Consider the following 26469-nt stretch of genomic DNA (forward strand, 5'->3'; position numbering starts at 1 on the left):
ACATAGTAGAGGGCAGTACTAATTCAATTACCTGTTAATTTCACACACATGATAGAGAAGAAGAGAGAACACATATGCGTTCAACAATTAGATTGTCATGAAGACCGATACCTTGTAGGCCCCAAAGACTAGTGCCCCTTTGGATATTTATTATTGCATAATGTGACGAGGGTGGTTGTGTGATAGAGGCGAAAGATAAGTCCCCAAACCGAGAAGATGCTAAAGCCAGATGTGGAGACGCTGTTGTCATAGGCCCTTCTGCACCGTGGGAAACAACGAGAGCATCCATCACCGTCGGTGCTGTGAGATGGCTTTGAAGGCTTTTGGCAAGCACTAGCTGTATCTGCTGCACAAGGCAAGATTGTGAAGACCTTGGTGTACTAGCTGTTGCCAAGAGAAAATGATTTCGGGTGTTAGTCCTTGCAGCTGCTCAAGAAATGGTACTAAGCATGTACTCTTCCCATTGACATGGCACTCTGGCGAACAATTAATGGCACAACTTTTTATCTTTGAGAGAGGGCTTAGGTGCTTGTAGATGGTAAACCATATGGATTGGCGTCTGGTCAAGCAATCTGTGCCGGAAATCATCTGTGGCTTTGTGATGTATCTGGCTGTGGCTGTTGCACTCTAGTGAGACCCGCAAGGCGGAGTGGATACAACGATCGCCTAGAGGAGATTCATGGCAGCGAATGCCTCAGAAAACATGTTTTGAATGTCTCCATTTATGGAAAAATGCCCCATCTTTAGTCATTGGGTAAGCACTTGTCCATTGGCCGAGATGTATACCCTCATCTTCACTAGTAGAGTGTCCCTAGAGCTCAAGCGTGCCTTGCATATATAGTGTAGGGAATGGTCCACATATGAAGTTGTTGATAAGATAGCCTAGTTTTGAGGGAATGAGTTTAATGCACCTCCAGCACCAACATATTTCTGAAGCCTTGAAAATTCTTAAGAACCAATCGTTCCCATACCGTTGGGTATCAATTATGGAGCAACTTATACATAATGCCACTCTCAAGAACAATCCCAGAGTGTTTTGAAAGAAAAACCCTCTACAATATTGTAGATATGATACCATCTTTGAAGAAAATAAAACTTGCATTCATAAAAAGGATATCAGCAGCAGTTATGAAGGCATAAATTCAGCTTATGAGCGGCATTTTCCTTCTTTGGTAGAAAGTGCTAAGAAGTCAGCTGAGTCTTTGAAGACGCCTAGGAGGTCTTCAAGACTTAACCCCCATATCTAGACTTGATTTGAGGCAATCTTGTATCTTAGATTGCCCTAGGATTTTATCTTTTGGTGATACCATTTATGGTGTTCTCTCTGTATTATTCTTATGTAATTCTACCTTGGGGTCTGTGCCCTTGAGGTGATTTTAATAGAAAGATTTTCTCTTTTGGGAAAAAAAAAAAAAAGATACAGACTCAACACTTGCAAATATGATGGCCACATTAACTTGAAAGTACAAGAATTACAAAATTTGCTGGTTTCCTCTGGTATAAATTTTTGATTCAAGCACCATTCTAGGTTTAAGCAAGAAGAGAGGGTATATACAAGCTCAGAACTTCTATGTACAGAGTCCAGTCTCAAAACTGGTTATTCATTGAAAGTATTTGAAACTAGGGTTGTAGATTGAGTTTAGCTTCAAAACTGCTTTTCAAAGTGTTTGAAACTAAGGTTGCACCTACAAGGATGACAAAACAATGAGCATTGTGTGCAATGCTATGCAAGGTTCCTTCACAAATTTCTGTGTATGTAACCCACCATTCTTCAGGATGACATGCAAAAGGGTTCATGTCAAGCACTATTCATATACCAACAAAACATTGATGCCAATTCTTTAATAGCATTGACACCACTCTGCTGTGTAAGATATTGGTGGTAAAGTATATCATGCAGGAATCTATCATGGTCCCGAGAGTTGAGAAGCATCAATGATACACGACATGTCAGATAGGTAATCCGGAACAATTGCCTCATCTGGCTCATCGAGTAAAATATTGGCTGCCTTCATATCACCACGAGTGATCTTTGGATCACACTACTCGTGGAAATAGACCAAACCCCGTGGTGAACCAAAGGCTACTTTCTTCCATGTAGCCGAGTCCAAGGGTGGCTTTTCTGCAGCAGTACAATAATCCATGGTTAGCTCAAAGCTTTGACCATTTGCTTATCTGAATCACACAAATACAATTGTCTTCTAAAGTTCTGCTCTTAGAATTCTCATCATGTATTATAAAGATTGCAACATGTTAAATCAAGTCAGTAGGAGAAGCAAAGTGTCTATGCCAACTTGATGATGAAGAACATATACATTCCAATGTCTATGATGTAGATACCCGTACTCATGATGCAAAAGACGGTAAGCTGCACATAGATGCATCACTACCTTGCAGATTCATCATCCTACGATTCGAAATTACCACATGTGAACAAGCATTTCATCAGAGATGTGTCTACACTGTCATTTAGACTACCATATTACACAACAATCAATAAACAAGCGAGTGCAATGTACCACATCAGCATTCACAGACCAATTCTAAAAGCATTCACAAAGTATGACTCAATGAGAAGCTAGATGCCACAAAACTTTCTGCCGCAAAATACACAATCACATCACTCATTTATTCTCCGCAAGGCAAGATTCAAATCAAAGCTTTGATGGCTCCTCTGAACAGTTGGAATTCATTGCGATGAGTTTGACAGTGACAATCTCATCCAAACGAGCAGTTAACTATAGACCACATGATTTATGATTACAAACACCACAATTAATTCAGCTGATGAATCTGGAGATTCCATGATGTTCATTTTTTGTCCTTTTTTTTGGGCAAGATCACACCATTTCGTAGCCCTTTGCAACTTTGAGTCTATGGAGCCAATGAAAGAAGCCCTAAATTTTGATGCAGAGTATATCTTAGAATGGTCTGCAATGCTAACATCCAATACATTTTCAAGGACAAGTGAGGTTTTGGGCTTTGCCACGGCAGAAGAGATCTTGTAGCTTTCATTGATTGAATTCTCTGCCCGAGATGCTTGCATTGTGGAGAGAGGCTGCAGTTGTCTGTGAATCCTTGTTGAAATGATTGAAAACGACGGAGAAACACAGACTTAAAACCCTAGTGTTTATATCCTGGCTTTTTGAGAACAAGATGTAGGGCCAATGGGAATCATGCGAAGTTCACAAGGAGGGAATGGACTACTTTCATGAAGGGTGAGGTCCCTGTTGATCACAATCTTGGTGTTGATGAAGTTCGGTCATCAGCAGCATGATTGCCTAAAGAAACGCAGTGTTGTTTACTTGAACAAAGTAGTCTACAGACAGCAAAGATCAATTGTGAAGTGAAGTTACTGAGCAGACAGCAAGGATCAATGCAGCCCCAAACCGGCTTTTCCCCGTATTAAACTCAAGATTAGGCAGCAAATACCAAAACATCACAAAATCACATTTTTTGCCCATCCAAACTATGCTACCAACAGATTCCCTTCATGTTGCCAAGGTAAGGTAATTTTTGGTAAAGTGCCCTAGATTACCACAATATTAAAAAAAAGCGTACAAGATTCCCCCACTTTAAATACAGGACCCTTCCTACCTATAGCCTCCATCTCAATCTCCATAGTTTTAAGGCATTGCCTTGTCAATGTGACAAATCACACAAGCCCTGTTCTTATATGATATGAACAGATGACATAGCACAATCTCTGAGTCAATAAGAGCTCTCTCATTGACCGAGCTATAGATTTGGGGAGATTGAGACGACCACGACTGAGGAGGGGAGCCACGGAGCACCGACGGAGATTGCGGCAGAGGATCCACAGGATTCTAGCGCGACACCCAGAGTGTCGATCAGGATAGGCCTCATGTTACTGCTATATTGTATCATGGTGACACTTATCCCCACTTTGTACCGTTGTGGCATTATACCATTGCTCAGCTTACCAGCCACGCATAGGAGTCGGTAACACTCCTATCTCAGTTTCTAGTTTGTAGTTTTCTTTGTTTGTACCCAGATTTGGTACTAGACTCACCATTGTAATCAGTTTGGTCTCATAGGTCATTTTGGCCTTTTGTACACGTTAATATACATCATTTCTCTCTCTCTCTCTCTCTCTCTCTCTCTCTACAGAGGTATCAGGATCAGAGATGCCTTGGCTTATATCTACTTGAGCTACACTGACATAGAGATAGTTTGCTGAGGAGACATGGAGTACGACAGTCACAGAGAGATCACAGACTTCTTTGGATCGAGGGAGCCAGGAGACCAACCACCAGCACAGGGTTGTACCCACATTCATACCAGAGGCACCCTCATTGACAGGGCGACTGCGCTCGAAAGATCGAGACGACCACGACCGAGACACAGGAGCACACTCCATCGACGGAGACTCCAGCAGAGGATCAGAGGCATTCTAGCACGACACTCAGAGTGTCATTGAGGGCCTACTCTACATTTTCACATTTCACATTTCACACTTCATTTTCAGTTTTCATTTTTTACATTCAGTACTTTTTGTACTTGTACTTCAGACATTGTATTAGATTCACCACTTTGTATCTGATGGTCTCATAGGTCATTTTGGCCTTTTGAAGACGTTAATATATCATTTCATTTCATTTCATTTCTCTCTCTCTCTCTCTCTCTCTCTCTCTCTCTCTCTCTCTCTCTCTCTCTCTCTCTCTCTCTCATTGTAATCAGTTGGTTTCATAGGTCATTTTGGCCTTTTGTAGACGTTAATATCATTTCATTTCTCTCTCTACAGAGGCATGGGGCCAGTACGCATCATCTCTGTACACAATTCCTGGACAGCCGCCCCTTCCCGACCCCCCCGATCCATGCCCACACACATGTGCTGTTTTTCACCGCTGAGATGGTGAAGAAGGCCATTGACAGGATGAGGACTGGGAGAGCATATGATCATGATGGCTTAGTGGTTGAGCATTTCATGCATGCCAGAGATCTACTAGCAGAGCTTCTAGCAGTTATGTTTAACCGTGCCATGTGTGAGGGCTTGCCTGATACTTGGAGCCTATTTACTAGTACCTATCTTCAAGTTAGGAGACCCTATGGAGCTTGGGAATTATCGCACTATCATGATTGGACACACATTGGCACGGTTGTATGCATCCATTCTTGAGTAGCAACTGAGTAGATGGGTAGAGAGGGAGGGGATACGCACAGCCGGACAGGCAGGGTTCAAGAGAGGTTTTTCTACTCTTGACCATATCTTGACACTTAGAGCCATCATTGAGGAGGCCAGACCACATGGGAGACGGATCTATTGTAGCTTTGTGGACTTCCGCAAAACATTTGACACAGTACCCAGAGCTAGACTGATGCGCAGATTACAGGAGATGGGAGTACTCACAAAGCTCATTTGGGGGGTCATGGAATTATACAGGTCAGTAGTGGGGCATGTACGCACCTCGAAGGGTCTATCTACACAGGTTTACTCCACTATTGGGGTGAAGCAGGGCTGCCCGCTCTCTCCTACTCTATTTGGTATGTATGTGGATGAGGTTTCTGACTACATTGAGAGAGATGGTGATAGAGGTGCACAGCTGGTAGGGACATGGATTCCACTATTGTTATATGCTGATGATATAGTGTTGATCTTTGACTCTCCAGAGGGGATGCAACGTCACTTGGATGCTTTGCATAGGTTTGCCCATGAAAGTGGTTTGTTTGTCAACCTTGGTAAAACCAAGGTCATGGTATTTAATATCACCCCACAGTGGATCAGGAGGTCAGCACCCGCATGCACATATGGCTAGGAGACAGTGGAGTATATAGATGCTTACACTTACCTTGGAGGAGTGGTTTTTAGTGGACCAGAATTTTCATTGAGGAGAGCAGCAGAGACTAGATTGACCAGAGCCCATGCAGCATTGGGTAGACTGAAGAGGATGTGTTCACAGGTTCAGTTTCAGGAACCTCAGACGAAGCTCTGGCTCTTTGACTCTTTGGTGGCTTCTGCATTGCTCTATGGAGCTGAGATATGGGGACCTTCATTGGGTCATCACGGGAGGACGCGTTGCACTGATGGATGGGGAGACATGGAGAAGACTCTGGTCTTTATGATCTCGCGGCTCATTAGAGCCAAGGCTTCAGTACCACGTGCCATTATCCGAGCAGAGCTAGCTGCCCCCCACACTAGTGGTTGAGGCACTCACCAGATCTGTCTCCTTCATACACCGCATGTGGGAACTTCCCAGAGACAGATATACCCGCCTTGCACTTGAGTCCTCTCGACAGTTAGCCATGCAGGGAGATATAGCATGCTGGTATGGGGAGATGACATCATGGTTTCAGGCGCATGGGTTCAGCATAGACAGATTGCCCCCCTTCGAGTACTCACTGGATGCGCCCTCTCTGACTCTTACACAGCCCGAGATCACCAGGCTCATCCGCCAGGACTTGACTCAGCTAGACACCAGAAGGACATGGATACAGCCAATACAAGAGCTGGGCACGAAGATGGCTTTCTACAGAGAGAATTTTCTCCAGCTTACGGATGACGGTTTTGTGACGAGGCCAAGATACATGGACACCCACTTGTCTCATGGGATACGATGTGCTATTGGCCAGATACGCACATCTTCACACCTGCAGCGGATCGAGACTGGGAGATACAGCGGAGTACCAGCAGAGGCCAGGACATGCCCCATGTGTGACATGGAGCCTGAGACAGAGTTGCACTACACATGTCACTGCCCCATCTACTACGAGATACGAGGCCGCTTCCATTGCTTGTTCAGAGAGGGATTTGGACCACTCTCCAGAGTCATGTTGTACGAGGATCAGAGATGCCTGGGTTTGTTTTTGCTCGAGTTGCACAGACACAGAGAGAGCCTGACGAGAGGATAGGCTAGGCAGTCTCAAGACAGATCACAGACTTCTTTAGAGCAGACACTGGACACCCGGAGGAGCTACCACCATAGGAGAGTTTGTCGCTTTACACCAGAGGCACATTGATCGATCGAGCGACCGAGATGGGGAGATCCAGATGCCCACGACTGCGGAGGACTACACAACATCGACGGAGGCTACATCAGAGGATCCGGATCACTTTGGCCTGACATGCACGACGCCCGGTCAGACTACTGACCATGGAGGAGAATTCAGCCTTGGACTCTGATGTTTGCATACCTTGGTCAGCATGTTGTTACTTTTGCTTTTGGCCATTGGCAACCATCTGTTTGGGAGTTGGTTTTTGGCAAGATGGAAGGGTACATTCCTAGATGTCCTCTTGCTTCTACTTTGGTATCTGCCTGGAAAGAGGTTACGATTCATTTATCGTGGAATCCTCGGCAGGAAAGTGATTCGATTCGTTTGGAAAGTCTCCATTGGAGCCGGGCCTTCTCTCTTACTTTGGTCAACTGTTTCCCTCATCAGGCTTACTTTCTCTCTGGTCGTGGCATTCGTGTGGTTGAGGATGTGGTCGATGAGGCCGGATAAACTTTTGAATTTCCCTTTGCCGCTCACCGTTTTGGATTGGGCATGCAATACCGTCAGTTTTGGAGAGAGCTTCAAAACATGCTGCTCGACTTTTTGCTTGTTTCACCGTTGTCTAATGGTGACCGCATGTATGATTCTGGAAACGCCTCTTCGAGATCTGTAGGTCGAATTTATGCTCTTCTTCTACCACAACCATGGCTTGATGGTCATTGTAATGCCCTTTGGCGCATGCACAAATCTAACCTCTGGTGGAGGAGGCTTCTCTCTGCCTTGTGGAAAAGCCATTAGCCTTTGAAAGAGCGTCTGTTTCTTTGGCATTGTTTGCTTGGAGTGCTTCCCGTCGGCACTTTTCTTCAGGCGCGTCGTATTTGCCCTTCTTCTTGCGTTCGTTACTCGACTGTAGAAGAGGATATTTGCCACTTGTTGTGGGATTGTTGCGCTACTAGAGAATTTCTTCACCGTGTATCGGCTTGTTTGCGGCTCCGTTTTCCTGGGGTGGTCTTTCACAAAAGGTTCCGGGCATTTGGCATTTTCTCACCGACATTACAACGGTTTGCGGTTTTCTTTATGTGGGTCAGATACTGGGCTTATTGGACATTGTGGAGCTAGCGTAATGCTTACATGTTGCATCGTACTCATGCTGACCCAGCCTCTACCCTCTCTCTGAGTGCTGAGTCCAACAAGACCCGCTCTGGGATGCGAAGCATCGTGCTCCCACTCCTCTGCCTGTCTTCCACTGTGAGGATCACTGGTGCATGGTCCGAGAAGGATGTCCCTGCCACGATGCCCACTGATCCCCCCAAGTCACTGAAGTGGTCACTAGTGTAGAAGCGATAGATCCGCGATAGATTCACTCCTCCCACTCTGCGGTCCGATCTAGAGAAGGCAAGACTAGCTGGAGGCCTCACAAAGCCAGAGTGCTGCCATGTATCCGAGACCCTCAAAGTCATACACAACCTCTCCCAAGCTGGCTGCTAACTCGACTCCATGCACAGTAGCATGGCTGCCTCCAATCCTGTCAGAAGGGTCCTCCAACATGGTGAAGTCCCCTCCTACACACCAATGGTTAGCCTGCGGCAAAGACTCAACAATCTGTGACCAAAACTCTGTACGAGCACTGGCCACATTGGGCGCATAAATGTTCAGAAGCCCACAAGGCCACCCTGAACCTGCATAGTAATCCACTGAGCCCTGCCTGACACAATAATCCCTCTGCCCACAATGGCCTGCTGCAATGAGTCTGCAATAGTCATACATACCCCACCCTGGATGCCTCCAGGTCCAAAAGCAGTTGACCAAAAGGTATCATATCGTCCACGCAAAATCTGACCACATCACCGAATGCGGCTCTCACACAGATGGTGCTCCTGAAGCATAAGGAGATCAATCTCTCCTTCCACAAGGCAACGCTGAAGCTCTTGACGCAATCGGCTCCGCTGTCCCCGAAACTGGGGCCCACCTAGTCCCTGCACGTTCCACGAGACGATCCTCATGGGGAGCGAGAGAGAACAGATGCTGCCGCAGCAGCAAGACGGGCTATCTTCGAGGCTGGCTTGGATGGGGAGTAATCCGCATCCGAGCATCCTCTAGATAGGCGAGACTGCAGCGAGTGCCTAGCCCAAGCCCAAGCAAAGCGAGCCGTGCGTAAAGCAACCTCCTCTGTCGAGGAGTCCTCATGAATGTATACATAGCAAGGCAAACACTACGTATCAGCAAAAAAGTACACCACAATGTGCCTACATCCTGCTGAGTCTGGGGGTGTCACCGCAAACTTGGCCAGTGGCCGCAAAGTCTGCAGCAAATCTGTAACTCCAAGCTCTCCCATGTGATGAGAGAACTCGAGAACCTGTGTATGCAACCATCCCAACAATGAGTCGAGGGACCACTCTGTCTCGGCCCTACCACAGAGGGGGAAGGAGAAACCAACTGCTGAGTCCAAGGCCTCTGTCCCCCTAGCGGCGAGGAACAAAGCATGGACCCTGAAGTAGGCTGCTTCGTGGTCTGCTGCGGAATCGCCGAGAAAGCGAGTGAACCCGTAGTCGAAGAAATCCCAATGGCGTCGGAGGTCAATGCTCGTCAGACCACGAGGGATAGCTGCAAGGGATGATGTCTGAATCTGCAGAGGGGGTCGCAAGAAGGGCTGACCCTCTCTCGCTAGGCGACTCGTGGCAAAGGCGCTGCCAAGAGATCTCCTAGCCGCCGGCGAGGGACCAGTCTGCTGAGTCGACTGTGGAACTGGAGCAGGAGGGGGGGGGGGAGAAGGAGCTGGGGGGGGGGGGGCGGAGGGGAAGAGGAGTGGGGTGGGGCGACAGAGGTAGAGGGGCAATGTGGAGAGGTGACGGGAGTAGAGGGCGGGGGGGAGGATGAGGAGGAGGAGGGAAACTCTGAAGGGGGGGCGGCTGTTGAGGGTGAAGCGGAGGTGGAGGCTGGCGTAGGGGACTCCTCCTGCTCAAGAGGACCAAAGCGGTTCCCCATGGGAACCCACTGCTGCTGAGTAGACACCTGAGGGCCACTCTGAGTGCCAGGCTGTCGCTGTGGCCCCTGGCATCGACGGCCACGGGCCTGCTGCCACCCCTCCTCTGCTGGAGCCCCAGGCTCGAAGGGTGGCTCTGAATCTGTGCGCTGTGCCGCTGACTGTTGCTGCGGCTCAGCCTTGGCAGGTTGGGGCTGAGGCTGAGGTGTAGGTCGTGGCCTCCTCCGTGGACAGGCCTTCGCTAGGTGGCCCATCTGTCGACAAATGAAGCACTGGTTCGGGAGGCCCGAGTACTCCACACTCTGTCTAAACCAACCCCCACTCACCCGAGGCACAAGGATGACCTTCGGGAGCGTGTGGGTATCTCTGACCAAAACTCGAACTGAGGGGATGCCAGCCGCCTTGGCAGCTACTGATGCTGCCGTACGAGGTGTCTCCAGGACAGTCCCGATGGCGGAGCCAATCATGGAAAGAAGTGGTAGGTACTCCCTCCGTAAACCCGGAAAGCAGACTGAGATGGGGATGTCTGCCTCCTCTACTAGCACATCCGAAGTCGGGTCAAAACCATGTCGCCACTGTCGAAAGTGGGCGCGTGATGCTCGGATGGCCAGTGGACTCATAAGTATGACCTTGGAAGCCATCTCGGAGGTCTCGAACTCGATCTGATAGTACCCCCGTCTGAGAATCTGGACATCCAAGATCTTGCCCACCTCTGCGAGAAGGCGGGCCTGGAGAAGGTGTCGCAGCTCTCCTCTGCTAGGACGGGTGCCGAGAATTTTGCAGATGACCGAAGTCGCCTGCAATCGCTCTACCTCAGCGGCTAGGCTCGCTTGCTCTGTCGGCGATAGAGCAAGTCGAATGGTGGGCTCAGCGGGGTCGGGCGAGGGGGCTTCTGGCGAGTCCCTCTGTGGCGAAGCTGGAGCCTCCATCTGTGGCGGCAGAGGGCGGCAGAGGGGAGGCAGCGGGCGGGTTGGAGGCAGCGCGGGCAGGCAGCTGGAGGGCTGGCAAGGGGCGGTGCAGGTTGACAGGCAGCGCGGGGGTGGGCAGCGGGGCAAAGGGGTAGGGGGGAGAGGCAGCGGGCTGAGGAGGGGGGGGGGGGGGGGGCGGGGGGGGGAGGGGGTGTGTGAAGCTAGGCGTGCGCAGGTGGGCAGCAGTAGCGAGCTCGCGTTTTGTGTGTATACATCATCTTTCTTATGAATGCTTCTAGATATTTTGTACAAGCCGAACACTGTTGTGTTCCTTTCCTTGTAAATCTTTTTGGTGGGTTTTCCTCTCTTTGAGGTTTCCCACAGATAGATAAATCAAATTGATTTACCGGAAAAAAAAGTGTGTGTGTGTGTGTGTGTGTGTGTGAGAGAGAGAGAGAGAGAGAGAGAGAGAGAGAGAGAGATATGAAATGAAATGGTATATTAAACGTCTTAAAAAAGGCCAAAATGACCTATGAGACCAAATTGATACAATCTTGGTGGATCTAATCCAATGTCTGGGTACAAAAATAAAAATGAAGTGAAGTAAAGTGAAACACTAAAATCATCATCATCATCAATGCCCGAGGATGCCCAGCAGCGGGCGTTGTCGGAGAAAGTATTGCATTTGTTGTTGAAGAGCTTTGTCAATGTCCGCCTCTGTAAATAGTCGTATTGGGCGTCTCCCATGTCGTGCTAGAATAGTCATGATCCTCTGATGGAGCCTCCGTCGATGTCACGGTGTCCATTGTAGACGTGGGCGTCTAGCTCTCCCAAGCTCAATGGCTCTGTCAACTAATATACCTCTAGTATAAGTGGGCTCTGAAGTCTACTGTGAAGCATGCTCATCTGGCTCCTGAGTCCTTGCTTTGAAGAAGTTAGTAATCTCCCTCTGTGAATGTCTCCCATTGCCTGATCTCCTCAAGAGACTCTTCCTGTGTCTGTGCAGCTCTAGCAAAAACAACTCGAGGCATCTCTAATTCTAATATCTCATGACTCTACCCAATGGTCCAAATCCCTCTCTGAATAGACAATGAAAGCGGCCTCGTATCTCATAGTATATCGGACAGTGTAACTCTGTCTCTGGCTCTATATGACACAACAGGCATATCCTGGCCTCTGCTGGTATTTTCCTAAATTTGTTAGTCTCAATCTCTAGCTGATACGATGATGTGTGCATCTGACCAATAGCACATTGTATCCATAGGATAAATGAGTGTCCATGTAGTCCGGTCTGATCATATATCTGTCTTCTCTTAGTCGGAGAAGATGCTCTCTATAGAAGCCATCTTTGTTCCCAACTCTTGTCTCGGCTGTATCCATGTGGTCCTGGTATCTAGCTGAATCACATCCTGATGTATGAGTCTAGTGATCTTTGTCCGTGTGAGAGATAGGGAGGGTGCATCCAAGGAGTACTGGAACAGAGGCAGTCTATCCACACTGAATCCTTGTGACTGAAACCATGGTGTCATCTGCCACCAGCATGTTGTATCACCTTGTAGCGCTAGCTGTCGAGATGACTCAAGGGCTAGCCGAGCATATCTGTTTCTAGGGAGGTCCCATAAAGTATGCGTGATAGATATTGATCTAGTAAGTGCCTCGACCACGAGAGGGGGGGCAGCTAGTTCGGCTCGAATAATCTCATGTGGCACCGAGGCCTTAGCCCAAATCATCCGAGAGATCATAGAGACTAAAGGCCTCTCCATACATCTCCATCCATCAGTGCTACCAGATTTGCCACGGTGGTCCTCTGAGGGTCCCCAAATTTGAACCCCATAAAGCATAGCTGATGTAGCAGGCTACAGTGTCACTTTCATAGGACATACAATTAGTACAGTTGGTCTAGGCTGGTTCACACTGGACGGACTCTCTGGGCTGGGCAGTGACACGTGGCAGCATAGATACGGACTGATCTAGTGGACATCGTGGCCAGGTCACCACATGGCTGACATTTATGAGCCGTTGGTGGCTCTTTATGGTGGTACATGTGAGTAGTAGCTGTTGGGTCAGGATCATCATCTTCTTCATATCTGGTCCAACGTCGTCGTCTAGAGTATAGAGTTTATACACACAACACTACTTGACCATCCCTGCACATCTGAGCCTCGACACCCCATTGTACCTGTTAGTCCTAGGCTGGAGCTGAGTGTGCTGCCACGCCAGAGTCTGTATCAGCTCTTTGAGATAGTCGAGTCATATGTTGTGGTCTGCTGTTGTTGTCTATTTGTTCCTTAGTTTTCAGTCTGTTTTGAGTGAGATTGTCACGCACATTGCACTGAGGATCACCCACTGTAGAGAGCACGACACACTATCCACGCTACAGGTGCTCTCATTTTGGCGATCACGATGGGACCTCAACTAAAGTCTCACTCTCTGTTGAGCCTGCTGGTCTAGTCCTCTCTCGCCCTTGGTCCAACTGGTCTGGTCCTCTCTCGCCCTGGTCCAACCAGCTCTCCTCCTGGTCTAGGCCCTCGTCCTTGGTCTAGTCCTTCCTCGTCCCTGGTCTAGTCTCTCCTCGTCCCTGGTCCAACCAGGTGGTCTAGTCACTTGACCTGATCTAGTAGAGTCTAGACTTGTATTCAGCCAGTTAAGGGTCTTCTTGCCCAAAGTTTGGTTGGGCTGGTGGTCACTGCATGACACATACAAGGCGGTCATTTGAGCGTCAAAGCGCACTCCTAAGTCCTCTGAAGTACTAGAACAGAAGGCGTCAACCCTTGGTACCGGGTAGAAGTCCACAACCTCATCACCCATACCTCCACATACAGCCTCATCCATTCCTCCATCAGGTTCTACATCTTCCAGGTCACCTTCCCCAGTGAAGCTCTCCCCCATTTTGTTACAGCAAGCTATTGAGCAACATGCTCCTGAGCAAGAGGCCATGGAGGCGTTGACCAGTGTGTTGGCCAAGGTAAATATCAAGTTTCCTACCTTCAAGGGACTCTCCTCAGAAGATGCAGACGACCATGCAAGGAGGTTTGTATCTCTCTGTAGAGGTCGTGGTCTTAACAGGGAAGATGCTTATTTGGTACTCTTTCCATGGACCTTAGATGGCTTAGCAGATAAATGGTACAGTCAGTTTGCAGAGAACCATTTTGCAACTTGGGCAGCTTTACGACAACAGTTCTGTGCGGCATTCAGGCCAGGTGACTACCAGGAAAAGGTTTTAGATGAGTTGGCCAATATGGTGCTCCAGCCAAAGGAGACTTTTGCAGAACTAATGACTAAAACCAAGTCTCTGGTTGCCAAGCTTTCTCAACATCCAGGGGAATTTATGGTTAAGAAGTAGGTGGAGAAGGCTCTTCCCAAAACTTCTCAGCAAAAACTCCGAGAGAGTCTCCGACCTGACGCCACTCTGGAGGAGTTTGTCGTGGCTGCTACTAGGATAGAGGGAGCTAGGAAGCTGTTCACCAACTCTCCTCAGGTAGAGACCCCCTCAGTGTTTTTGGAAAGTCCTTCTGATCCTTTAACTTCTTTACGCAGGGAACTGGAAGCCCTAAAGTTATAGCGAGCTCTTCAAGAGGAGAGGTCCTTTTCTCTTAGACAAGAGAAGCCTCCACATCACGAGGCATTGGAACAGATCAAGCGCGAGCTAGTAGAGCTCAAGTCTCAGCTGGAGACTAAGGCTATGGTTTGGTGTAGCTCATGCCGCTCTCCAGGGCACCCTCCATAGGAATGTCCCCTTCGGGTTTACTGCCACTTTTGTGAGAAGTCTGGACATGAGGACAAGGACTGCTACTACCTCAAGGGACTGCGACAAATACAACAAAGTCTTGGTCCTACTCTTCAACAAGGGCCAGCACCTGCATCCAACATGGCTTCTCCCTGTGGCCATCCACACCATATGCCACCTTTGCTGGCAGCCCCTCCTATGCAAGGTATGCAATGTATGCAAAGTACTTTTCCGTCTCAGAGCTTTTATCATAACCATGCTCCCTCATCCCCTCAAAACTTCTATGACTCCACCTCCAACTCCATGCACCAAGAGCAAGGACCACCTCGCCCGTCGACTCGTCCTTTGAATCGGACCATTTTGTGCTACAGATGCGGGGAATATGGGCATTACAAAGCAAATGCCCCTGCCAGAAGGGTCCCCTCCCTGCCGTCATTGCCCTAAAATGAAGGATAACTACAGTAAAGATTGCCCTAAACTTCGTGCATCCACGGCTGCGAATCCAAGTCAAAGCCAAAATGAGTTTACCTTTCCCAAGCTCAATTTGATAGCAGTGAGCCCCACTCCTCAACCACCACCTTCCGCCCATGTGGTTGCCACTCAAGAGAAGTTGCAGTTGGTAGAGGAGCCAACGGGCGTCCTAACCCGGGCCGAGAGAGCCGCTCTTGGTCTTTTTTTTCCGAGAAAAAGATCCTTCTATTAGTTACTGAAACTGCCCATAGGGTGACAACCACCTCTTCAAGAGAGGGCTACAACAACCATGATGGGAGACTCTCCCAATGAAAAAACCACCATATGTACAATGGGGCTAAATCAAGAAATGAGGGGAGGGAAAAGCCACACAGGTGGTCGGTAGTGCCATCGGAGTACACCCTGGACTATGGTGTAAAAAGGCCCAAGACGCCATAGTCGAAGGAAAGCCTCTCTGCGCTCCCGCATGCGGTCGGAGCTGCCCTGTAGTCCCTCAAGCTGTCCTCTGAGAGTATGGATCAGCTCTAGACAAAAATCGCGAACAGTCTCTGTTGGTGGCACAGGGCGAGCCTCAAAGATGCGGAAGCAACTGGCCCGCCAAATGAACCAGAGTGTTAGGCCACTGATGAGCTCCCAACACTCCTCTCTCTCACTGCACCATTCCTGTGGAGTAAGCTCTGTAGTAGGCTGGAGTGTAGGTCGCCCCTCCTGCATCACTATCATCTTGCTGGTGGAAGATAGCTCAAACTGAAGTGCCGGGCCCATGAGGGTGGACCAAGCCGCTGCTCCCCAAGTGTACTGTCGAGCCGTGGAGAGAGCAGGCATCAGCCGAAGAACACGTAGCCACGTCTACTGGGCCGAGGGACAGTCCCAAAGACAATGACGCTCACTCTCCACAAGATGGTCACAAGCTGCACATGCGGCTGAGAGACCACTATGCACTAGCTAGCTCCCAACTGCTGTAGCTTTGTGTGCGACCAGCCACTGAAACAAGGTAACTCGCCTCGGCTGTCTGGAGTCCCACAACCTCTCCCAAAAGGCTGCCAAGAACTCTGCTGTGAAACCCTCCTCCTGCCAATGAGGTGCTGCAACGGGGCGGGCCTCTCTGTGTGCTGCTAGTATATGACGTCCAGTCGAACAATGTACTGAAAGAACGGGACACTTGAGTGGTCTGCAGAAGAGAAGGGGTCCCTCCAGAGCCACTCACTAGGATCCCACTGTACTCGTGCTAGTGGACAACACTCCCAAGCCCACAGCCTCCAGTGTCCAGTCTCAAGAGCTGCTGGGTCAGGATCTATGACACAAGTCCTCCCACAGATGCCCACTACTCGGATCCTCTGAAAACAGCACTCTGCAACCTGCGGGGCCTCTACTGCAACTCGCTGTAGGTATCCCCCACCCTGAAGCTCGAAGAAAAGGGATGGGACAGTCTCTGAGCAGGCCCTAACTGAGATGAGAACCTCCAGTCGTGTGAAGGCTCCCATCCACCTGGGTGCTACTGGCTCGAGAGGTGTAAGCCACTCAGCTGGAACTGCCTCTGAGATGTCCTGGCACCCCTCTCATGCCCTGTAGCTGGAACCCCTCTGCACCCCTCTCATGCCCTGTAGCTGGAACCCCTGTACCTCCTTTGACAAGCCTGTGAACTCTAACCAGTCACCTAGAGAGCGCGCTGGACCTGCTGCCATGGGGCCCCAGGAAACACGAGGCCGACTACCAACCAAGTGGCCTCTCTGAGTGCTAACCATGGGGTTCCAGACAAGGGGCTTCCGTAAGCGCTCCTTTGTACAAGTAGACTGTCTCTGCTCCAGGCCTCACCACAAGAGCTCCCAAGATCGAAGCAAACGCACAGCGAAGCGGTCCTCCAGTCTCCTGCTCAAACCAACTCTGCGCATCTCTGTGAAGATCCACCTGGTCGAAGGTTGCCATGGGCCTCCTGCCTGAGGCACCCTAGCACGAAGCCGCTGTAGCAAGAACTCCTTCCAGGGCTCCTCACCTGGAAGAAGTCCTCTGACGATGAACTTCCCAAGAAGGGCTCTGCTCTGCTGTGTTGGGTCAATGATCCCAAGCCCTCCCTGTGAACAAGGAAGAGTGATGACCTGCCAAGCCACTTTGGCTCGGGCTATCTGAGTGTCACGTCCTGACCAAAGGAAGTTCCTGATCAGCCGCTCTACTTAGCTGATATAAGAACTCGAGAAGATCCAACAAGAAGTGATGTACCACATAGTCGCCAAAAACATCTGGTTGGCCACTACTACTCTGTCAGCCAAAGAAAGTCATGCTGAGCTCCAATGTAAAAATTTTCTCCTGATAGACAGGAGAAGGGGAGCAATCTGCTGCTCGGGAGACAAGTCCAAACCAACCTGACAGCCCAAGTACCAAACTGCAGTTCCAAGGGGAATCCACCTAAAACCCTCTCCAGGCATCCGATCGGGCACATGAGCACTACCAACCGAGAAAGCCACTGTCTTTCTCCAGTTGATCAGTGCACCCGATGCACAACAGAAGGTCTCCAGAGCCTGCTCACATCTGTGAAGGTTGGCCTCCTGGCCATCTAAGTACAAGGCCGAGTCGTCCGCAAACTTAGCGTCCAGTAGCTCATCTCCCCGAATAGGGAGTGCTAAGCCTCGTAGACCAACCTGCTGCGACACCAAAAACCTGCTCACCGCCTCTGCATAGAATAGAAAGAGGAAGGGGGCAAGAGGACAGCCCTGTCTGACCGAACGTGTGAGCATGAAGCAATCACCTCTACCTCCTGCCAAAAGTACCTGACTATGAGCCTGCCTGTACAAAGCTGACACCCCTCTGATCCAAGCATCTAAGAAGCCCATCCTGCATAGAGTGCCCTCTAGAAAGTCCTAGTCAACTCTGTCGTATGTCTTCTTAAAATCGAGAAGAAGAATCACTAGGTCCTCACCACGGAGCCGTGCTAGGGCGGAAGCCCATAGTTACCGGGGAACGCCCCCTAGCCCCCATTCCGGCGTTCCGGGGGGCAGTTCCCTTCCCGAACGTTCCGGAACGTCCCGGAATGTCTGACATTCCGGGTGGCCAATGCAAACCGGAACGGCCGTTCCGGAACGACCCCGGACCGTTCCGGAATGCCCTTGGAACGGCCAACGGCTACAAACAAATTTGGCAAAAATTGAAAAAATTGAAGTAAATGTTTGGGCTTCTTTTGAAAGTGTGCAAGGCCTCAAGGACTCATAAAATGCACCCCCCTTCCCCTTTCTCTTCACAAGCTAATCCTCAAGGCTCAAGCTCTCTCCCTCTCACTCTCAAGATCTCTCCCTCTCAAGACTCACTCTCTCAAGGCTCAAGGCTTCAAGCCTTCAAGCTCTCTTCCTCTCCCTCCCACTCTCTCAAATCTCTCCCTCTCCCTCTCTCTCTCTCTCTCTCTCTCTCTCTCTCTCCCTCTTCATCTAGTCATAGCAAGGTTGAATGGTCTTCAAAACGAGTTTTTTGTGAGTATTAGAGTCAAAGCACTCTAATACTCCTTGTATTTAAACACAAGGAGCTAAAAATTGCACTATTTGGGTGTTTTTTATACCTCCCGTTCCGCGACGTTCCCGTTCCGGACCCCTAGCCGTTCCCCTGTTCCGCGGGGATCCCGTTGCCGTTCTCGTTCCGCGTTCCGGGTAACTATGCAGAAGCCTCCCAAAAAGTAAAGATGTTGTCATGGATACTGCGTTCCTTGACAAAACCTGTCTGAGTCCCATGTATAAGGCTCTCTAGAAGTGGCTGGTCCTCAAACTCAGAGCCTTGGCAAGAATTTTGTAGGCTGAGTTGAGGATGGTGATGGGGCGCCACTGTCGAATCTCATCCAAAGAGCCACGCTCCTTGGGAATGAGGTAGATCAGGCCCTCACACATGCTGTCAGGCATCACTCCTGTGTGCAAAATACAGTGAAAAGCACTACTGAGATCTGAGCCAAGCAGATCCCAATACTCCAAGAAAAAACTGGGAGTCAGCCCATCCTCACTTGCATAGCTACCATGGGGGAGGACCCTAAGAGGCGTGTGCAGCTCCTCAAGCTAAAGTGGCAGCTCAAGCCTCTGACGCATCTCCTCAGTCACAAGACAAGGCATTTGTGCCCAAACCTGCTCCCTGCATGCATCCTGACGCTCTGACTGGGGCTCTGCAGCCAGTAGCGCATGGTAAAAGTCAGTAGCAACTACACGCATATCCTCGGGCTCAAAAGCAACTGACCCGTCGGGCCTCCTCAACTGACTGACCTTGGCATGCGAATGCCGAGGTCCCATTGCCTCAAAGAAAGCACCAGTGACTCTGTCGCCCACCTGGGTCCACTAAGATGCTTGTCGGTGGAAAGCAAACTCATGTCGCCTCTCCTCTATGCTAACAAGCTCCTGTCGAGCCTGCTGTATAGCTGCTCCTCCAACCAAGGACTGTCTGGATGCTGCTCCTGCATCCTCTGTAACGAAGCAATGCCCCGTCTGAGACGCTGCTTCTCCTCTCTCGCTGCAGCACGGCGAGCCAGAGAATCCTGGAGAAAGAAACGACTAATCTGAGCTAGTCCTTAGGCCACTCTGTCAGCAGGAGAATCTGCCTGTCCAAGCTCTCTGTCCAGATAGCCTCTACCCGCTCTCTGAGTGCTGAGACCAACAAGACCCTCTCTGGGATGCGAAGCATCGTGCTCCCACTCCTCTGCCTTTCTGCCACTGTGAGGATCACTGGTGCATGGTCCGAGAAAGAAGTCCCTGCCAGAATGCCCATTGTCCCTCCCAAGTCACTGAAATGGTCACTAGTGTAGATGCAATCTATCCGCGATAGATTCACTCCTCCCACTCCGCGGTCCGAACGAAAGAAGGCCAGGCTGTCTGGGGGCCTCACAAAACCAGAGTGCTGCCAAACATCCGAGACCCTCAGAGTCATACAAAACCTCTCCCAAGCTGCCAGCTCAACTCCATACACAGTAGCATGGCTACCACCAATCCTGTCAGAAGGGTCCTCAACCATGTTGAAGTCCCTTCCTATGCACCAGTGTTCTGCCTGCGGGCAGAGACTCAACTATCTGTGACCAAAACTCTGCTCGAGCACTCGCCACATTGGGTGCATAGATGTTCAGGAAGCCCACAAGGCAACCCTGAACCTGCATAGTAATCCACTGAGCTCTGCCTGGCACAATAATCCCTCTGTCCACAATGGCCTGCTGCAAAGAGTCCGCAATAGTCATACATACCCCACCCTGGATGCCTCCAGGTCCAAAAGCAGCTGACCAAAAAGTATCATATCGTCCATGCGAGAGCTGACCACAACGGCTAATGCGGCTCTCACACAGATGGTGCTCCTGAAGCATAACGAGATCAATCACTCCTCCCACAAGGCAGCGCTGAAGCTCCTGACGCAGTTGGCCCTGCTGCTGACGTTGAAACTGGGGCCCACCTAGTCCCTGCACGTTCCATGAGACGATCCTCATTGGGAGCGAGAGAGAACAGATGCTGCCGCAGCAGCTAGACGAGCTATCTGCAAGGGTGGCTTGGATGGGGAGTAATCCGTATCCGAGCGTCCTCTAGATAGGCGTGACTGCAACAAGTGCCTGGCCCAAGCCCAAGCAGAGCGAGCCGTACGTAAAGCAACCTCCTCTGTCCAGGAGTCCTCATGAATGTATATATAGCATGGAAAGCACTGTGTATCAGCAAAGAAGTAGACCACAATGAGTCCACATCATGCTGAATCTGGAGGTGTCACCGCAAACTTGGCCAATGGCCACAAAGTCTAAAGCATGTCTGTAACTCCTAGTTCTCCCATGTGGTGAGAGAACTCTAGGACCTGTGTGTGCAACCATCCCAACACTGAGTCGAGAGTCCACTCTGTTTGGTCCTGCGGCAAAGAGGAAAGGAGAAGCCAACTGCTGAGTCAAAGGCCTCTGTCCCCCTAGCAGCAAGAAACAGAACATGGACCCTGAAGCAGGCTGCCTCATGGTCTGCTGAGGGGTCGCCGAGAAAACGAGTGAAGTCGTAGTCGAAGAAGTCCCATCGGCACCGGATGTCAATGCTCATCAAACCACGAGGGATAGCTGTAAGGGGAGACGTCTGTACCTGTAGAGGGGACCGCAAGAAAGGCTGGCCCTCTCTCGCCAAGCGACTTGTGGCAAAGGCGCTGCCAAGAGATCTCCTAGCAGCCGGAGAAGGCCCCGCCCCTTGGGTTGACTGTGGAACTGAAGCGGGAGGGGGGGGAGAAGGAGCAAGGGGGAGCGGTGGAGAAGAGGGGCGGGGGGGAGCGGTAGAGGTAGAGGGGCGGGGGAAAGAGGCGGCGGGAGCAAGAGGCGGGGGGGAGGATGAGGAAGAGGGGGGGAACTCTAGGGGGGGAGGGGCTGTCGAGGGTGCAGCTGGGGTGGGGACTGGAGCAGGGACCTCATCCTGCTCAAGAGGACCAAACCAGTTCCCCGTGGGGACCCACTGCTGCTGAGTAGGCGCCTGAGGACCACTCTGAGTGCCAGGCTGTCGCTATGGCCCTTGTCGTCGTCGACCACGGACCTCCTGCTATCCCTCCTCCGCTGAAGCCCCAGGCTCAGAGGGTGGCTTTGCATGTGTGCGTTGTGTCTCTGTTTGTGTATGCTGGTCAGCCCTTGCAGGCTGGGGCTGAGGCTGTGGTGTAGGTCGAGGCCTCCTCCGTGGACAGGCCTTCGCTAGATGGCCGATTTGTCGACAAATGAAGCACTGGTTCGGGAGGCCCGAATACCACACTTTGTCTAAACCAACCCCCACTTATCCGAGGCAGAAGAATAACCTTCGGGAGCGTGTGAGTGTCTGACCAAAACGCAAACTGAGGGAATGCCAGCCGCCTTGGCAGCTACTGAGGCTGCCGTGTGAGGTGTTGTCCAGGACCGTCCCAATGGCTGAGCCGATCCTGGACAAAAGTGGTAAGTACTCCCTCCGCAAACCCGAAAAGCAGACGGAGATGGGGATGTCTGCCTCCTCTACTAGAACATCCGAAGCAGGGTCGAAACCATGTCTCCACTGTTGAAAGTGGACTCGTGCTGCTCGGATGGTCAACGGACTCATGGTGATGACCTTGGATGCCATCTCGGAGGTCTCAAACTCGATCTGATAGTAACCTCGTCCAAGTATCCATACGTCCAAGATCTTGCCCACCTTTGCGAGAAGGCGGACCTGGAGAAGGTCACACAGCTCTCCTCTGCTAGGTCGGGTGCCGAGAATCTTGCAGATGACAGAAGTCGCCTACAAGCGCTCTACCTCTGCGGATAGGCTCGCTTACTCTATCGGCGAAAGAGCAAGTCGAATGGTGGGCTCAGCGGGGTTGGGCGAGGGGGCTTCGGACGAGTCCCTCTGTGGCGGAGCTGGAGCCTCCATCTATGTCTCCTGCTATGGCGAAGAAGCGGACGGTGAAGAGACTCTGCAACCGAGCACGCCGAGCACGTCCAAAGAAGAAGTGCTACCAGAGCCAAATGCAGGAATCTTCGGGAAAGAAGGAGGCGGGGGGGGGGAGCAGATAAGGCGGGCAAAGTGTGGGATCACAAGAGGCAGCAGGGGGGGGGGGGGAAGGCGGCGTGAAAAGGGGGCAGCGGGCGGGCTGGGCTGCCGTGCGCAAGGGCGGGCGGGGCAGAAGGCAACGCGAGGGCAGCGAGAAGGGGGGGGGGGGGGGGGGGGGGGGGGGGGGGGGGGGGGGGGGGGGGGGGGGGGGGGGGGGGGGGGGGGGTTCAGCAGTAGCGAGCAACATTCAATTCTCTGAAACATTGGGTTGTACCTAATAATAATTGATTCAGCTGCTCTCAGTCTTAGCATTCCAGCAAGTTCAACTCCCCCACACATTCTCACACCAGTAAATACCCAGCCTTCAGCTGTTAACAAGCCATCCCCCGATGCCATGAAAGAATCCAAATCTTTGCTCTCCAATATTGATGAAGCTTTCTTCGAAGCAGTTTCCGATCTACAGAAGATCAAGGTACCAGAGAAACCACTGGTAGAACAAGAAAAGCTTACAGCAGAGACAGTCTTGAAGAACACCTTCCAACAAGTGTCCCTCTATGACATGCTACGACTAGATGCGAGTTTTAGAAGTGACACCCCTGCTGCTGTTCAGTCACTTTATTCCGGAGCACGTCCTAGTGGTGGGCACCTCCCTGTGCGACCATCAGAGTCCTATAGGATATTTAATCCCACTGCTTCCCTCACTGATTATAGAAGCCCTCGCCTGACAGTGTCCTTCTTGGGGCAGCAATTTTCAAGAGTAATTGTGGATGGTGGGTTTGGCATCAATATGATGCCTGAGTTCATTATGATGGCTTTAGGCATGCAGCCTACTCAACTTACCCCTTCCACAGTAACATTGGCCGACCAGAGGACAATATACCTTGTGGGCATAGTGGAAAAGGTGCCTCTGCAGGTACAAGATTTCACTTTTTTTTGGATTTTGTTGTGATTCGTCTTCCAAGGTGGAGGGCGGATTTCCCTTGCTCATCGGTAGACCATGGCTGTGACACACTAAAGCACTTCATGATTGGGGAAATGATGCCATGTGGATACATACTCCTGGCTCCCGATATGCAACCCATTCGCCTAGAAGGAGGTATGGATCCCGTCGTGCAACATAGTTCTTTGTCCCTAGCAACCAGCCTTGAATTGGAACAGCCTACTCCACCTGACGGGTCAGACGAGGATTTGTTGGAGTGGTTAGATGCTACCAAATCTATGCCCTGTTATGGAGTCTTCACTCTTTTCCTGAAGGTACAACCTCTTCCAATGTTTCCACGATGACTAAGCCTAATGAGCCACCTGAGCCAGCTCAAAGGTTGAAGGTCATACAAGCTACTCTTGATGCGCCCTTGGTGGAAGCCTTAGAATTTGGTGAAAGCGGGAAGAAATCTCCTCTACAAGTGTTCACACCGCCTCAAACATCAGTCCCATTAGTGTCTGCTTCTCCGAACAGAACAAAGCTCTCCTCTGTGTCTAGCGATCTCCCTTCACAGAGCCCGTCCTGCTTGATGGATTCCTTGCTCATGATTGTTGTCTTGCTCATGGTACCTCCTCATGCTCTCCATTAATTGCTGCGCTCTATAGCATCTCCTCTTTCAACCAGTGGACCATGTAATTCATATACAATGCCACCTCCTCACACCCTCTCACCCCCATCTACCCTCTCTCTCCAACTCGCCCCATACCCTCTCTCCCCAATTCGTCCCTCCCTCCCAACGTGGCCCCTACCCTCTCTCCCCAATTCGCCCTACTCCCCCATCTCTTCCCAATTCGTCCCTCCCTCCCAACTCGCCCCCTCCCCCCTTCCCAAACTCGCCCCCTCTCCCAATCGGCCCCCCTCCCCCTCGCCAATTCCCCCCCCCCCCCCCCCTCCCCCCCCCCCCCTCTCCCAATTCGCCCTACTCCCCCATCTCTCCCAAATTCGTCCCTCCTCTCCCAACTCGCCCCCTTTTCCCCATCTCCCAATTCGCCGCCCCCCCCCCCCCCCCCCCCAAATTTGCCCTACTCCCCCATCTCTCCCCAATTCGTCCCTCCCTCCCAAACTCGCCCCCTTTTCCCCTCCCCAATTCGTCCCTCCCCCCAATCCCAACTCGTCCCCCTAACCAGCCCAGCTCTTGCCCCTGCCTACTCACCCCTCGCCCTATCTAGTGCAAATTCCCCCCCCCCCCCCCCCCCCCCCCCCCCCCCACTCACCCCCGACTTGTCAGCAGGAATTATTTAATTTGGGTCAAGCTGGTGCATCTCTCTCTCTCTCTCTCTCTCTCTCTCACACACACACACACACACACACACACACACACACACACACACACACACACACACACACACACACACACACACACACACACACACACACACACACACACACACACACACACACACACACACACAGTCTATCCTCTTCTCTCTCTCCAGCAAGGAAATAAAGACCTCCTGTAATTTAATAATCAAGCGGCCCTCTGGCTTTGTTTCCTTGTTCACGAGAGATGGCTAGAGACACAAAGGGGGAGAGCAAGTTTTTTGTAATCCGATCACAGCAGACGAGCAACCTTAAGAGCCTTTTTGACTCTTATGGTCATCCCTATTTTCGAGAAGAGTGTTGTTGTAGAAAATCTTGCAAGGTTCATCTGCAAGCATTGACGAGGTCATACATAGTTGGATCCAAACCGAGCATATCTCTTTGCTGTGGAGCCTTATTCTGTTTTGCCAAATGGGATTCTTGGACTATGCAATCATACCGGGTTCCGCCTAATCAAAGGCTTAAGCAGTGCAGTATTTTTAACCCCACTTTTGAGGCATGTAAGGTCATGGTTGGGCCTCGCACCTGCTTCAGGAAAGATGTACGGATACAGTACCTAGTGGTTTTCTTTCACAGTTTTTTCAATATTCCTCTCACCGAGACGGTGAGCGGTCTTGTGGCGGGCAACCTGTAGCAAGCTACAGTGTCACTATCACAGGACACACAGTTAGTACAGTTGGTCTAGGCTCGTTCACATTGGACGGACTCTCTGGGTTGGGCAGTGACACGTGGCAGCAGAGATACGGATTGTTCTAGTGGACATTGTGGCCAGGTCACCACGTGGCTGACATTTATGAACCGTTGGTGGCTCTTTATGGTGGTACGTGTGAGTAGTAGCTGTTGGGTCAGGATCATCATCTTCTTCATATCTGGTCCAGCGTCGTCGTCTAGAGTATAGAGTCTATACACACAACACTGCTTGACCATCCCTGCACATCTGAGCCTCGACACCCCATTGTACCTGTGAGTCCTAGGCTGGAGCTGAGTGTGCTGCCATGCCAGAGTCTGTATCAGTTCTTTGAGATAGTCGAGTCATATGTTGTGGTCTCCTGTTGTTGTCTATTTGTTCCTTTGTTTTCAGTCTGTTTTGAGTGAGATTGTCACGCACATTGCACTCAGGAGCACCCACTGTAGAGAGCACGACACACTATCCGCGCTATAGCTGAAGCCACTAGAGTGTCAAAAAGCCACATCTTTGTTCGAGGTTCTTGAAACTGAACCTGCAAACACATCTTCTTCAGTCCTCCCAAGGCTGCATAAGCTTTTGTCAATCTAGTGTCTGTTGCTCTCCTCAATGAAAACACCGGTCCACTGAAGGCTACCCCAAGATAGGTGTATGCATCTATATACTTCACCGTCTCCTCGCCATATGTAAAAGTTGGTGCTGACCTCCTGACCCACTATGGTGTGGTGTTAAACACCATAACCTTGGTTTTCCCCAGGTTAACAGACAATCCACTATTGTGGGCAAATGTGTACAAAGCATCTAAATGACGTTGCATCCCCTCCGAGGAGTTAGAAATCAACACATAGCATCAGAATATAACAATAGTGGGATCCATGTCCCTGCCAACTGTGCTCCTTTATCACCATCCCTCTCAATGTAGTTAGCAACCTCATCACATACATGCCGAATAGTGTAGGAGATAGCGGGTAGCCCTGTTTCACCCCAATAGTGG

General features: G+C 50.7%; 1 protein-coding gene across 4 annotated transcripts in view; it reads right to left on the reverse strand.

Moving 5' to 3' along the window:
* Positions 1-1566: 1566 nt before the first annotated feature.
* Positions 1567-26469, reverse strand: part of LOC147420875 (uncharacterized) — a 213973-nt gene continuing 189070 nt past the window's right edge. For all 4 annotated transcript variants that reach the window (XM_086504262.1, XM_086504265.1, XM_086504259.1 and 1 more), the window contains one exon: positions 1567-2122. The gene's annotated coding sequence lies outside the window, so the exon portion shown is untranslated. The remainder of the gene's footprint in view (positions 2123-26469) is intronic.

The sequence above is a fragment of the Adiantum capillus-veneris genome, chromosome 28 (assembly GCF_014529385.1).
Source record: "Adiantum capillus-veneris isolate H3 chromosome 28, ASM1452938v2, whole genome shotgun sequence".
Lineage (NCBI taxonomy): Eukaryota > Viridiplantae > Streptophyta > Polypodiopsida > Polypodiales > Pteridaceae > Adiantum > Adiantum capillus-veneris.